General features: G+C 35.5%; 1 protein-coding gene across 1 annotated transcript in view; it reads left to right on the forward strand.

Annotated features, from left to right (window-relative positions):
* Window positions 1-15,298, forward strand: part of LOC116747612 (putative P2Y purinoceptor 10) — a 207,425-nt gene that overhangs the window by 99,431 nt on the left and 92,696 nt on the right.

Consider the following 15,298-nt stretch of genomic DNA (forward strand, 5'->3'; position numbering starts at 1 on the left):
TTTAGATACTTTTATATTTCTTTCATTAGCATTTTTAGTCTTCAACATAGAGATTCTGTATATGTTTTGTTTCAATTTTCTTACATTTGACAAGGCTTGTATTGTAAGCTTAAACTATAATCTATCCTGGAGAATGTTGCCTGTGTGCTTGAGAAGAATGTTCATTCTGCTTCCTGGATGGATTGTTCCATATATGTCTGTTAGGTCTATTTGGAAAACTTTAATTCAAACCCAATGTTTTGGTATAGATTTTCTGTCTGGATGATCTATTCATTGTTGGAAGCAGGATATTGAAGTCCCCTATTATAATTGTAGTGTTGCAATTTTTCCCTTCAGATCTGTTAAAATTTGCTTAATATATTTAGATGCTCCAGTGTTGGGTGGATATATATTTACAATTGCTATATCTTTTTTGATAAATTGACCCTTTTATAATTATATAATGATCCTCTTTATCTCTTGTTCCCTTTTATGGCTTAAAGTCTATTTTGTCTGTTATAAGTACAGCTATCCCTTCTCGCTTTTGTCTTTCACTTGCAAAAGATTTATTTTTCTATCCTTTCACTTTGAGCCTGTGTGTGTTCTTAAATCTGAAATGAGTCTTTTTTTTTTTTTTTGTGGTACGTGGGCCTCTCACTATTGTGGCCTCTCCCGTTTTGGAGCACAGGCTCCAGACACACAGGCTCAGCAGCAATGGCTCATGGGCCCAGCCTCTCTGTGGCATGTGGGATCTTCCTGGACCAGGGCACGAACCCATGTCCCCTGCATTGGCAGGTGGACTCTCAACCACTGCGCCACCAGGGAAGCCCTGAAATGCGTCTTTTGTAGTCAGCATATAGTTGGATCTTGTTTTTCTTTTTAATCCATTCAGCTAGTCTATGCCTTTTTATTGGAGAATTTAATCCACATACATTTAAATTAATTATTAATAGAGAAGGAGGACTTACTACAGCCAGTTTTTAAATTATTTTCTGACTGTTTTATAGTTTCTTTTTTCCTTTTCTTCTCCCTTGACATCTTTCTATGTAAATTAACAATTTCTGTAGTGGTGTACTTTGATTTCATTTTCTTTATGTTACATGTATTTACAATAGCTTTTGTTTTGTGGTTATCCTGAGGCTTACTTGAGACATCTAAGAGCTATAACAGTCTATCTTAAGCATATAACAACTTAACTTCTATTGTATACAATATATTTACCCTTTCACTTTCCCTACATATTTTATATTTTGGATGACACACTTTACATCTATTTATATTGTGTAACCATCAAAAAATTATTATACATATAGCTATCTATTTTAATACCTTTGTCTTTTAAACTTAACTAGAGTTAAGTGAATAACTCACCACTATTTTAGAATATTCTGACTCTGACTAAATACTTGCCTTTACTAGTATTTTGTATGTTTTCATATGGTTTCATGTTACTAGTTAGTGTCCTTTATTTCAGCTTGAAGAACTCCTTTGGCATTTCTTCTAAGATAGGCCTAGTGGTGATAAACTCCCTCAGTTTTGTTTGTTTGGGAAAGTCTTTACCTTTCCTTCATTTCTAAAGGACAACTTTGCTGGGTAAAATATTCTTGGTTGGCAGTTATTTTCTTTCAGCACTTTGAATATAACTTCCCACTTTTTCCTTGCCTGTAAGGTTTCTACTGAAAAGTCAAATGGTATTTATATGGAAGTTTCCATGTACAAGAAAAAAATATATATATATATATTGCTGCTTTTAAAATAGTCTTTCTTTTTAGCTTTAGACAGTTTTATTATAACGTGTCTTGGAGAAGATTATTTTCTATTGGTGTGACCTATTAGCTTCATAAACATGGATGTCCAATATATGTTCCCAGGTTTGGGAAGTTCTCAGGCATCATCTCTTTAAATAAACTCTTTACACCTTTCTCCCTCTCTTCTCCTTCTGATCCTCCACTTGTTTTCTTAATGGTGTCCCATAAGACCCGTAGGCTTTTAAATTTATTTTTATTCTTTTTCTTTTTGCTCCTCTGACTGGATAATTTCAAATGATCTGTCTTCAAGCTCACTGATTTGCTTTTCTGATTGTTCTAGTCTGTTAGTTGAAGCTCCCTATTGAATTCTTCAGTTCAGTTATTGTATTCTTCAGCTCCAAAATTTCCGTTTTTTCAAAAATTTCTTGAAGTTGTGGCACATATATATACAATGGCATATTAGTCAGCCATAAAAAGGAATGGAATTGAGTTATTTGTAGTGAGGTGGATGAACCTAGAGTCTGTCATTCAGAGTAAAGAAAGTCAGAAAGAGGAAAACAAATACCATATTCTAATGTATATATATATGGAACTTAAAAAAATGGTACTGATGAACCTAGTGGAAAGGCAGAAATAAAGACGCAGATGTAGAGAACGGACATAAGAATACAGGGGTGGGGAGGGGAAGCTGGGATGAAGTGAGAGAGTAGTACTGACATATATACACTACCAAATGTAAAACAGATAGCTAGTGGGAAACTGCTGTATAGCACAGGGAGATCAACTCAGTGCTTTGTGACGACCTAGAGCAGTGGGATATGGAGAGTGGGAGGGAGATGCAAGAGGGAGGGGATATGTGGATATATGCATACATATAGCTGATTCACTTTGTTATACAGCAGAAACTAACACAACATTGTAAAGCAATTACTCCAATAAAGATGTAAAAAAATATCTATTGAACTTCTCATTTTGTTTTTATATTGCTTTCTTAATATTGTTAAATTGTTAATATGTGTTTTCTTGTAGCTCTCTGAACATCTTTATAACAATTATTTTGAATTCTTTTTTTGAGCAATTACTATATCTATATTTCTTTGGAACAAGTACTGAAAGTTTATTGTATTCTTTTGGTGGAGTCATATTTCCCTGCTTCTTCATGGCCCCTTGTAACCTTGCATATATAACTGTGCATTAAAATAAAACAGTCACCTCTTCTAGATTTTATGTTCTGACTTCTGTAGGAGTAAACTTAACCTGTGCATGGGGTATGCTGAAATGTGCTTTGACCACTGTTCTAGTGATGCAGGGTGTCAAGTCCAGGAACATGTGATGGGAGCTGGTCCAGGGGTGGTGACTCATTGGCTCAGGCTGTTGGGGTTCACAGCATTATCAACTGCATGATTCATGGTGAGCATTTCAGGGGGTCTGCTGAGGCTGCAAGAGCTGCTGGGGTCTTCAGCAGCACCTTCAGGTCAAGTGGCTAGGGACCAAGGCAAGCAGCAGTGTTGGCTGAAACTGATATTGTGCACATGGTCAGCTGTGGGGGCCTTCTGCAGGTATTTGTGGAGTGGCAGGGACAAGGGCAGGCAGCAAGGACCAAGGCCATCTGGGTGCAACTGGCAGCTGCAGAGACCCTGGATGTCAACATGCACTATCATGGTTGCTGGTTCTTGCCACAGGTGTATGGCAGTGGAGGCTGGTGATGATTGTTGGGTCAGGGGTACAAAGATTCATAGTTGGGGTGGCTAGCTTCAGGTTAACACTGTGACACAGACAGTGACAGAAGACAGGGCCTAATCTGGGTCCACAAACATCTGTGGAAACCCTGGCCGTTGGCGTGCTCTCTAGTGGCTGCACAGTCTCTCTCTGGGTCTGTATATGGCTGGGAGGCATGTATGTGGAAATCTGAAGGAGTTAGCTCTGAGCACATGCAGGGTGGAGGTCAGCTATGGGTTGTCAAGCCTGGAATGTTTCACTCACACAGCTACAGAAACCTGGGTTGGCTTCTAGTGCAGTTCCTGAGACTCTGGTAGAGGTAGGGTAGGAGAAGAAGTGAGGAGGGACTCAGTTGACTGGCACCAGTGAATGCAAATACCTGTGTGGTAAAGGCCAGTGAAATCTACAGGGGGTTCTGAGGTGGTTGTGGTGGTCACTGGTTTCTTCTATGACAAAGCTGCTACGGTTTCTACAGAGAAGGTCACTGGGAACTATAGTCACGCTCAGCTGCATAGCTGATATTGGTAGCCCCTTCTTTCTTTCTTTGTTCCTAGACATCTCCATAAGCCTCGGTTTTGCTGGTCTCAGGATGGGGTGAAATTGATGCAGATAATGAGTTGTGTGCCAAAATCTATGGAAGCGTATTACTCATACTCTCCTTTCTTGATGAGGGGAACTCTTTCTTGCTGGGAAGCTACTTTATGATGCTGAGCAATTCCAGCTTGCAGAATGAATGATGCAGAAAAAATAAATCTTTTCTTCCATTTTTGTGTGGTAATCTCCAGTTATTTGGTTCCACTGAGTTGCTGAAGTTGCTTAAATGGACTCCAGATCTCTCCCATAGCTGCTTTGTTAATGGATAGCTGTCTAATTGTTGATTTTTGTGGGGAGACAGAAGCTACGGTCATCTACACCTCAATCTTGATGATGTCACTCCCTCATCTTTGTATTCTGTGAGCTTGCTGAACTTGCCCAATGATTCTGTGAGATTTTTTGGTAGATTCTTTGAGATTTTCTACATAGACTAGCATGTCTTCTACAAAAAGGGTACTCCAGGTCTGTTTATCTTCTACATATTTTTTCCCTCATTGCACTGGCTAGAACTTCCAGTATTATTGTAAAAGTAGCGTTATGTTTTTAAAAACTATTATGTTAAACAATGACATTAGGCATCTTTGTCCTGTTCCCAGTAGTGGGGTCATGGGGGCGGGGAACGTTCAGTTTTCACCATTATGTATGATGCTAGCTGTATATTTTTTTGTAAATACTTTTTATCAAGTTGAGGAAGTTCCCATCTAATTCCAGTTTTTAGAGGTTTATACTCTGAATGGATATTAAATTTTCCAAATACTCATTTTGCATCAATTAATTTGATTATGTAATCTTTCTTTAGCTTATAAAGGATAGATTAATTGATTTTTTGATGTAAATTCAGTCTTGCATTCCTGGGGGGAAAAATCACTTAGTCATGGTTTGTACTCCTTTTTTATATATTGCTGAATTCTATTCACTAATATTTTAAGATTTTTGCATCTATGTTCACTAGGGATATTGGTCTATAGTAGCCTCTCTTTTTTTCTTTCTTTCTTTCTTTCTTTCTTTCTTTCTTTCTTTCTTTCTTTCTTTCTTTCTTTCTTTCTCTTTCTTTCATTCTAACAATCTTTGGTTTTGATATCGGAATAATACTGTTTTCCTAAGAGGATTTGGAAAGTATTTCCATGTCTACTTTCTGACAGGTTGTGCAGAATTGATGTTAATTCCTTAAAAGTGTGGTAGAATTCTCCTGTGTAACAAATCAAACCTGGAGATTACATTTTCAAGATTCTTTGAATAATGAATTCAATTTCCTTCTTAGTTATATAGGCTACTCAATTTTTAAATTTCATATTGAGTTGTGGTTGTTTATGATTTTTTAGAAATTGTTCCATTTTTTCCTATGATATCAAACTTATATGTAGAGGTATTTGTAGTATTTTCTTATTATTCTTTGATATCTGCATGCCCTTAGTGATATCCTCTGTTTCTTTTGAGATATTGCTGATTTTTATTTTTTATTTTTCTTTCTTTGTTGGTCTTGTTTGATATTTCTAAATTGTATTAAACTTTCCAGAGAACCAGATTTTTATTTAATTGATTTGCTTTATTGTTTTTCTCTTTTCAATTTAATCAATTTCTTCTGTTATCTCTACTATTCCCTTACTTCCACTTGCTTACAGTTTATTTTGCTCTTCTTTTTCTAATTTCTTGAGGTGGGAGTGTAGATATTTAATTTTAGAATTTACCTCTTTTCTAATGTGGGGATGCAATGCTATACATTTCCATTTCATCAGTGCTTTAGCTGTGTATCCCACATATGTTGATGTTTATTTCATTTTTATTTAGTTCAATGTATATTTTAATTTTCCTTCAGACTTACTCTTTGATCCACAGATTATTTGGAAGGATATTATTTAGTTTTCAATTGTTTACAGATTTTCCTGATATCTTCCTCTTACCGATTTCTAGTTTGATTCCATTATGATCAAAAATACACTATGGGCTTCCCTGGTGGTGCAGTGGTTGAGAGTCTGCCTGCCGATGTGGGGGACACGGGTTCGTGCCCCAGTCTGGGAGGATCCCACATGCCGTGGAGCAGCTAGGCCGGTGAGCCATGGCCGCTGAGCCTTCACGTCTGAAGCCTGTGATCCACAACGGGAGAGGCCACAAAAGTGAAAGGCCCACGTACCGCAAAAAAACAAAACAACAACAACAACAAAAAAAAACACTATATATGAACTCAACATTTTTCCGTTGATTGAGGCTTGTTTTATGGTCCCTGGTCTAATTTACCTTGGAACATGCCTTTTTGGTGTTTGAAAATAATGTATGTTCTGTTTTTATTGGGTGGAGCATTCTAATTATGTCACTTAGATCCTGTTGATTGGTGGTATTGTTTACTTCTCCTTTATCTTTGCTAAAATTCTATCCAATTATTATACTAGTTGTTGAGATATAGTATGGAAATCTCCAACCATATTTGTGAAATTGTCCCTTTCTTTCTTGAATTTATTCATTTTTGCTTCATGCACTTCAAATTAGTTGTTTAGTATATACACAACAACTATACTTCAATATCTTCCAATAATGAATGTAGAATAACTTTTCATTAATTTAGATATTTAATTTCTTTTCATGAAATCTATAGTTTTTAGTATACAAGACTTACACTTCTTTTAATTTTTTCCTAAGAATTTTATTCTATTTTTATGCTACCATAACTGAAATTTCTTTCTTAATTTTATTTTGAAATTGTTTATTGCTAGTGTGTAAAACACTTTTGTATTTTTTTAATTGAAGTATAGTTCCTGTACAATATTATATATGTTACAGGGTTGCAACAGAGTGATTCACAATTTTTAAAGATTATATTCCACTTACAGTTATTAAATGTATTGGCTATATTCCCCATGATGTACAATATATCCTTCTATTTTGTTCTATTACAAATATTTTGTATATCTTACTCCCCTACCCCTATTTACCCCTCTTCTCTTTCTTCCCCACCCTGGTAACCACTAATTTGTTCTTTATATCTGTGAGTCTTCTTCTTTTTGTTATAATCAATAGTTTGCTGTAATTTTAAGATTCCATACATAAGTGATATCATACAGTATTCGTATTTCTCTGACTTATTTCACTGAGCTTAATGACCTCCAAATCCATCCATGTTGCTGCAAGTTGCAAAATTTTATTCTTTTTAATGGCTGAGTAGTATTCTATTGTATATATATGTACAGTGGGCACAGGGTGTTTCCACATCTTGGGAATTGCAAATAATTCTTCTGTGAACATTGGAGTGCATGTACCTTTTCAAATTAGTGGGGTTTTTTTTATAGATAAATACCCAGGAGTGGAAGTGCTGGGTCATATTGTAGTTTTATTTTTAGTTTTCTGAGAAACCTCCATACTTTTTTTCACAGTGGCTGCACCAATTTACATTCCCACCACAGTGTACAAGTGTTTCCTTTTCTCAACATTCCCACCAACATTTTTTATTTGTATTCTTTTCGTTGGTAGCCATTCTGACAGAGGTGAGGTGATATCTCATTGTAGTTTTGATTTGTATTTCCCTGATGATTAGAGATATTGAGTATCCTTCCATGTGCATTTTGGTCATCTGCATTTCCTCTTCGGAAAAAAATGTTTATTTAGTTCTGCCCAATTTTGAATTGGGGAGTTTGTTTCCTTGATGTTGAGTTGTATGAGCTGTTTATATACATTGGATATTAACCCTTTACAGGTAATATCATTTACAAATACTTTCTTCCACTCAGTATGTCATCTTTTTGTTGTTGTTGTTGATTGTTTTCCTTTGCTGTGTAAAAGCTTTTAAGTTTAATTAGGTCCCATTTGTTTACATTGGCTTTTCTTTCCTTTGTTTTAGGAGAGGAATTAAAAGAAATATTGCTGCAATTTATGTTAATGAGTGTTCTGTCTATGTTTTCCTCTAGGAGTTTTATAGTATATGGTCTTACATTTAGGTATTTAATCCAATTTGAGTTTATTTTGTATATGGTGTTAAAGAATGGTTTAATTTCATTCTTTTACAAGTAGCTGTCCAGTTTTCCCAGCACCACTCATTGAAGAAAAGACTGTTTTCTCCATTGCATATTCTTGCCCCCTTTGTCATACGTTAATTGACCATAGATGTGTAGGTTATTTCTGGGCTGTCAATTCTGTTCCAGTGATTTATGTGTCTCTTTTTGTGGCAGTACCATACTGTTTTGATGACTGTAGCTTTGTAGTATAGTGTGAAGTCAGGGACCATGATTTCTCAACCCCTGTTCTTTCTCAAGACTGTTTTGGCTGTTTGAAGTCTTTTGTGTTAACATATATATTTTAAATTATTTGCTCTAGTTCTGTGAAAATGCCATTGGTGGGACTTCCCTGGTGGTGCAGTGGTTAAGAATCTGCCTGCCAATGCAGAGGACATGGGTTTGATCCTTAGTCTGGGAAGATCTCACATGCCGTGGGGCAACTAAAACCATGCACCACAACTACTGAGCCTGCACTCTAGAGCCCATGAGCCACAGCTACTGACACCATGTGCCACAAATACTGAAGCTCGTGCACCCTAGAGCATGTGTGCTGCAACTACTGAACCCCGTGCACCTACAGCCCATGCTCCACAACAAGAGAAGCCACCACAATGAGAAGCCTGCACACTGTAACAAAGAGTAGCCCCCACTCACCACAACTAGAGAAAACCCACATGAATCAAGCAAAGACCCAATGCAGCCAAAATAAAAAAATGTCATTGGTATTTTGATAGGTTTTGCATTGAATCTTCAAATTGCCTTGGTTAGCATCGCCATTTTAACAATACTGATTCTTCCAATCAAGAACGTATCTTTCCATCTGTTTGTGACATATTCAATTTCTTTCATCAGTGTCCTATAATTTTCTGAGCACAGGTCTTTTATCTCATAAAGTAGGTTTATTCTGAGATATTGGATTCTTTTTGATGTGATAGTAAATGAGATTGTTTCCTTAATTTCTCTTTTGGAGAGTTCATTGTTAGTGTATAGAAATGCAACAAATTTCTGTATATTAATTTTGTATCATGCAACTTTACTGAATTCTTTGATGAGCTGTAGTATTTTTCTGGTGGCATATTTAGGATTTTCTATGTATAATATTGTGTCATATGAAAACATGACCTGATACTATACATGTCATATATAATTCTTCCTTTCCAATTTGGATTCTTTTTATTTCTTTTTCTTCTCTGATTCCTGTGGCTAGGCCATCCAAAATTATTTTGTATAAAAATGGCAAGAGTGGGCATCCTTGTCATGTTCCTGATCTTAAAGAAAATGCTTTTACCATTAAGTATGACAGTCTTTGTGGGTTTGTCATATATTGCCTCTATTATGCAGAGGTATGTTCCCTCTATGCCCACTTTCCAGAGAGTACATTTTTTTATAAATAGATGTTGAATTTTATCAAAAATTTTTTCTGCATCTATTGAAGTGATTATATGTTTTTTTATTCATCAGTTTGTTAATGTCATATATCACATTGATTGATTTCCAGATATGGAGAAATCCTTGCATCCCTGGGATAAATCTCACCTGATCATGGTGTATGCCACTTTTAATGTATTGTGTATTCAGTTTGCTAGTGTTTTGTTGAGGATTTTTTCATCTATGTTCATCAGTGATATCGGCCTGCAATTTATTTTTTTGTGTGGTATCTTTGTCTGATTTTGGTATAAGGGTGATGGCCTCATAGAATGAGTTTTCAAGTGATTCTTCTGCCATTTTTCAGAGTAGTTTGAAAAGCATAGGTGTTAACTATTTTCTAAATGTTTGATAGAATTCGCCTGTGAAGCCATGTGTTCCTGGACCTTTGTTTGTTGGGAGTTTTAAATTACTGATACAGTTTCACTACTGGTAATTAGTCTGTTCATATTTTCTATTTCTTCCTGGTTCATTGTGGTATATTATACCTTTCTAAGAATGTCCATATCGTCTAGGTTGTCCATTTTATTGGCATATATTTGTTCATAGTAGTCTCTTATGATCCTTTGAAATTCTGTGGTGTCATTTGCAATTTCTTTTCCATTTCTGATTTTGTTGATTTGACTGTCTCCTCTTTTGCTTGATAAGTCTGGTGAAAGGTTTATCAAATTTGTTTATCTCTTCAAAGAACCAGCTGTTGCATGAATTTTTTTTTTAGTTATTTCTGAGATATACATTTTAAAGTAATAACTAGAATTATGACATAACTTTACACCAGAACATATAAGATTTTTAGAAATTTAATGTAATGTCTGAAACATTTATATTAACATATTTCCATACAAATAACCCAAAGAAAGTTTAGTATTAGCTGTTTTTTGTTTGTTTGTTTGTTTGTTTATACTGCAGTTTCTTATTAGTCATCAATTTTATACACATCAGTGTAAACATGTCAATCCCAATCACCCAATTCAACACACCATAATCCCCAACCGACCGCGGTTCTCCCCCCTTGGTGTCCATACGTTTGTTCTCTACATCTGTGTCTCAACTTCTGCCCTTCAAACCAGTTCATCTGTACCATTTTTCTAGGTTCCAATTATATGAGTTAATATACGATATTTGTTTTTCTCTTTCTGACTTACTTCACTCTGTATGACAGTCTCTAGATCCATCCACGTCTCAAGAAATGACTCAATTTTATTCCTTTTTATGGCTGAGTAATATTCCATTGAATATATGTACCACATCTTCTTTATGCATTCGTCTTCGATGGGTATTTAGGTGGCTTCCATGACCTGGCTATTGTAAATAGTGCTGCAGTGAACATTGGGGTGCATGCGTCTTTTTGAATTATGGTTTTCTCTGGGTATATGCCCGGTAGTGGGACTGTTGGATCATATGGTAATTCTATTTTTAGTTTTTTAAAGAACCTCCATACTGCTCTCCATAGTGGCTGTATCAACTTACATTCCCACCAACCATGCAAGAGGGTTCCCTTTTCTCCACACCCTCTCCAGCATTTGTTGTTTGTAGACTTTCTGATGATGCCTATTCTAACTGGTGTGAGGTGATACCTCATTGTAGTTTTGATTTGCATTTCTCTAATAATTAGTGATGTTGAACAGCTTTTCATGTGCTTCTTTGCCATCTGTATGTCTTCTTTGGAGAAATGTCTATTTAGGTCTTCTGCTCATTTTTGGACTGAGTTGTTTCTTTAATATTGAGCTGCATGAGCTCTTTATATATTTTGGAGATTAATCCTTTGTCCATTGATTCGTTTGCAAATATTTTCTCCTATTCTGAGGGTTGTCTCTTTGTCTTGTTCATAGTTTCCTTTGCTGTGCAAAAGCTTTGAAGTTTCGTTAGGTCCCATTTGTTTATTTTTGTTTTTATTTCCATTACTCTAGGAGGTGGATTAAAAAAGATCTTGCTGTGGTTTATGTCAAGGAGTGTTCATCCTATGCTTTCCTCTAAGAGTTTTATAGTGTACAGTCTTACATTTAGGTCTTTAATTGATTTTAAGTTTATTTTTGTGTATGGTGTTAGTGAGTGTTCTAATTACATTCTTTTACATGTAGCTGTCCAGTTTTCCCAGCACCACTTTTTGAAAAGACTTTCTTCTCTCCATTGCACACCTTTGCATCCTTTGTCATAGATTAGTTGACCATAGGTGCATGGGTTTATTTCTGGGTTTTCTATATTGTTCCACTGATCTATGTTTCTTTTTTTGTGCCAGTACCATATTGTCTTGATTACTGTAGCTTTGTAGTATAGTCTGAAGTTACAGAGTCTGATTCCTCCAGTTCCGTTTTTTCCCTCAAGACTGCTTTTGCTATTCAGGGTCTTTAGTGTCTCCATACAAATTTTAAGATGATTTGTTCTAGTTCTGTAAAAAATGCCATTGGTATTTTGATAGGGATTGCATTGAATCTGTAGATTGCTGTGGGTACTATAGTCATTTGCACAATATTGATTCTTCCAATCCAAGAACATGGTATATCTCTCCATCTGTTGGTATCATCTTTAATTTCTTTCATCAGTGTCTTATAGTTTTCTGCATACAGATCTTTTGTCTCCTGAGGTAGATTTATTCCTAGATATTTTATTCTTTTTGTTGCAATGGTAAATGGAGTGTTTCCATAACTTCTCTTTCATATTTTTCATCATTAGTGTATAGGAATGCAAGAGATTTCTGTGCATTAACTTTGGATCCTGCAACTGTACCAAATACATTAATTAGCTCTAGTAGTTTTCTGGTGGCATTTTTATGATCCTCTATGTATAGTATCATGTCATCTGCAAACAGTGACAGTTTTATTTCTTCTTTTCCAATTTGTATTCTTTTATTTCTTTTTCTTCTATGATTGCCATGGCTAGGACTTCCAAATCTATGTTGAATAATTGTGGTGAGAATGGACATCCTTGTCTCATTCCTGATCTTAGAGGAAATGCTTTCCGTTTTTCACCATTGTGAATGATGTTTGCTGTGGGTTTGTCATATATGGCCTTTATTATTCTGAGGCAGGTTCCCTCTATGACCACTTTCTGGAGAGTTTTCATCATAAATTGGTGTTGAATATTGTCAAAAGCTTTTTCTGCCTCTATTTACATGATCATATGGTTTTTATTTTTCAATTTGTTAATATTGGGTATCACATTGATTTATTTGCCAATATTGAAGAATCCTTGCATCCCTGGGATAGAACCAATCGATCATGGTGTATGATCCATTTCCTGTGTTGTTGGATTCTGTTTGCTAGTATTTTGTTGAGTATTTTTGCGTCTATATTCATCAGTGATATTGGTCTGTAGTTTTCTTTCTTTGTAGTATCTTTGTCTGCTTTTGGTCCATAGAATGGTGGGCTCATTGAATGAGTTTGGGAGTGTTCCTCTGCAATTTTTTAGAAGAGTTTGAGAAGGATGGTGTTAGCTCTTCTCTAAATGTTTGATAGAATTCACCTGTGAAGCCATCTGGTCCTGGACTTTTGTTTGTTGGAATATTTTAAATCACAGTTTCAATTTAATTGCTTGTGTTTGCTCTGTTCATATTTTCTATTTCTTCCTGGTTCAGTCTTGGAAGGTTATACCTTTCTAAGAATTTTTCCATTTCTTCCAGGTTGTCCATTTTACTGGCATAGATTTGCTTTTAGTAGTCTCTTAGGATGCTTTATATTTCTGTGGTGTCTGTTGTAAATTCTCCTTTTTCATTTCAAATTTTATTGATTTGAGTCCTCTCCCTCATTTTCTTGATGAGTCTGGTTAATGTTTTTTCAATTTTTTTCAATTTCTTTGCTTTTCATCTCAAAGAACCAGCTTTTAGTTGTATTGATCTTTGCTATTGTTTTCTTTGTTTCTATTTCATTTACTTCTGCTCTGATCTCTATGATTTCTTTCCTTCTGCTAACATTGGGTTTTGTTTGTTCTTCTTTCTCTAGTTCCTTTAGGTGTAAGGTTAAATTGTTTACTTGAGATTTTTCTTGTTTCTTGAGGTAGGCTTGAATAGCTATAAACTTCGCTCTTAGAACTGCTTTTGCTGCATTCCATATATATTTGATTGTCACGTTTTCATTGTCATTTTCCTCTAGGTATTTTTTGATTTATTTTTTGATTTCTTCAGTGATCTCTTGGTTATTTTGTAATGTATTGTTTACCCTCCATGTGTTTGTGTTTTTTACATTTTATTCCCTGTAATTCATTTCTAACCTCATAGTGGTGTGGTCAGAAAAGATGCTTGACATGATTTCAATTTCCTTAAATTTACTGAGGCTTGATTTGTGACCCAAGATGTGATCTATCCTGGAGAATGTTCCGTGTGCACTTGAGAAGAAAGTGTAATCTGCTGTTTTTGGATGGAATGTCCTATAAATATAAATTAAATCTATCTGGTCTATTGTGTCATTTAAAGCTTCTATTTCCTTATTTATTTTGATTTTGGATGATCTGTCCATTGGTGTAAGTGAGGTGTTAAAGTCCCCCACTGTTATTGTGTTACTGTTGATTTCCTCTTTTATAGCTGTTAGCTGTTGCCTTATGTATTGAGGTGCTGCTATGTTGGGTGCATATATATTTATAATTGTTAATCTTCTTCTTGGGTTGTTCCTTTGATCATTATGTAGTGTCCTTCCTTGTCTCTTGTAACATTCTTTATTGTAAAGTCTATTTTATCTGATATGAATATAGTTACTCCAGCTTTCTTTTGCTTTCCATTTGCATAGAATATCTTTTTCCATCTCCTCACTTTCAGTCTGTATGTGTCCCTAGGTCTGAAGTGGGTCTCTTGTAGGCAGCATATATATGAGTCTTGTTTTTGTATCCATTCAGCAAGCCTGTGTCTTTTGGTTGGAGCATTTAATCCATTCACATTTAAGATAATTATCCATATGTATGTTCCTATGGCCATTTTCTTAATTTTGGGGGGTTTGTTTTTGTGGGTACTTTTCTTCTCTTGTGTTTCCCATTTTGAGAAGTTCCTTTAGCATTTGTTGTAGAGCAGGTTTGGCAATGCTGAATTCTTTTAGCCTTTGCTTGACTGTAAAGCTTTTGATTTCCCCATCAAATCTGAATGAGATCCTTGCTAGGTAGAGTAATCTTGGTTGTAGGTTCTTCCCTTTCATCAGTTTAAGTATATCATGCCACTCCCTTCTGGCCTTTAGATTTTCTGCTGTTAACCTTATGGAAGTCCCCTTGGGTATTATTTGTCATTTTTCCCTTGCTGCTTTCTATAATTTTTCTTTGTCTTTAATTTTTGCCAATTTGATTACTATGTGTCATGATGTTTTTCTCCTTGTGTTTATCCTGTATGGGACTCGTTGTGCTTCCTGGACTTGGGTGGCCATTTCCTTTCCCATGTTATAGAAGTTTTTGACTATAATCTCTTCAATTATTTTCCCTGTCCTTTCTCTCTTCTCCTTCGGGGACGCCTATAATGCGAATGTTGTTGCGTTTAATGTTGTCTCAGATGTCCCTTAGGCTCTCTTCATTTCTTTTCATTCTTTATTCTGTTCCATGGCAGTGAATTCCACCATTCTGTCTTCCAGGTCACTTATCCGTTCTTCTGCCTCAGTTATTCTGTTATTGATTCCTTCTAGTGGAGTTTTCATTTCAGTTATTGTATTGTTCATCTCTGTTTGTTTGTTCTTTAATTTTTCTAGGTCTTTGTTAAACATTTCTTGCATCTTCTCGATCTTTGCCTACATTCTTTTTCTGAGGTCCTGGATCATCTTCACTAACATTATTCTTAATTCTTTTTCAGGAAGGTTGCCTATCTCCACTTCATTTAGTTGTTTTTCTGGGGTTTTATCTTGTTCCTTCATCTGGTTTATAACCCTCTGCCTTTTCTTCTTGTCT

Source organism: Phocoena sinus, chromosome X, assembly GCF_008692025.1.
Source record: "Phocoena sinus isolate mPhoSin1 chromosome X, mPhoSin1.pri, whole genome shotgun sequence".
Lineage (NCBI taxonomy): Eukaryota > Metazoa > Chordata > Mammalia > Artiodactyla > Phocoenidae > Phocoena > Phocoena sinus.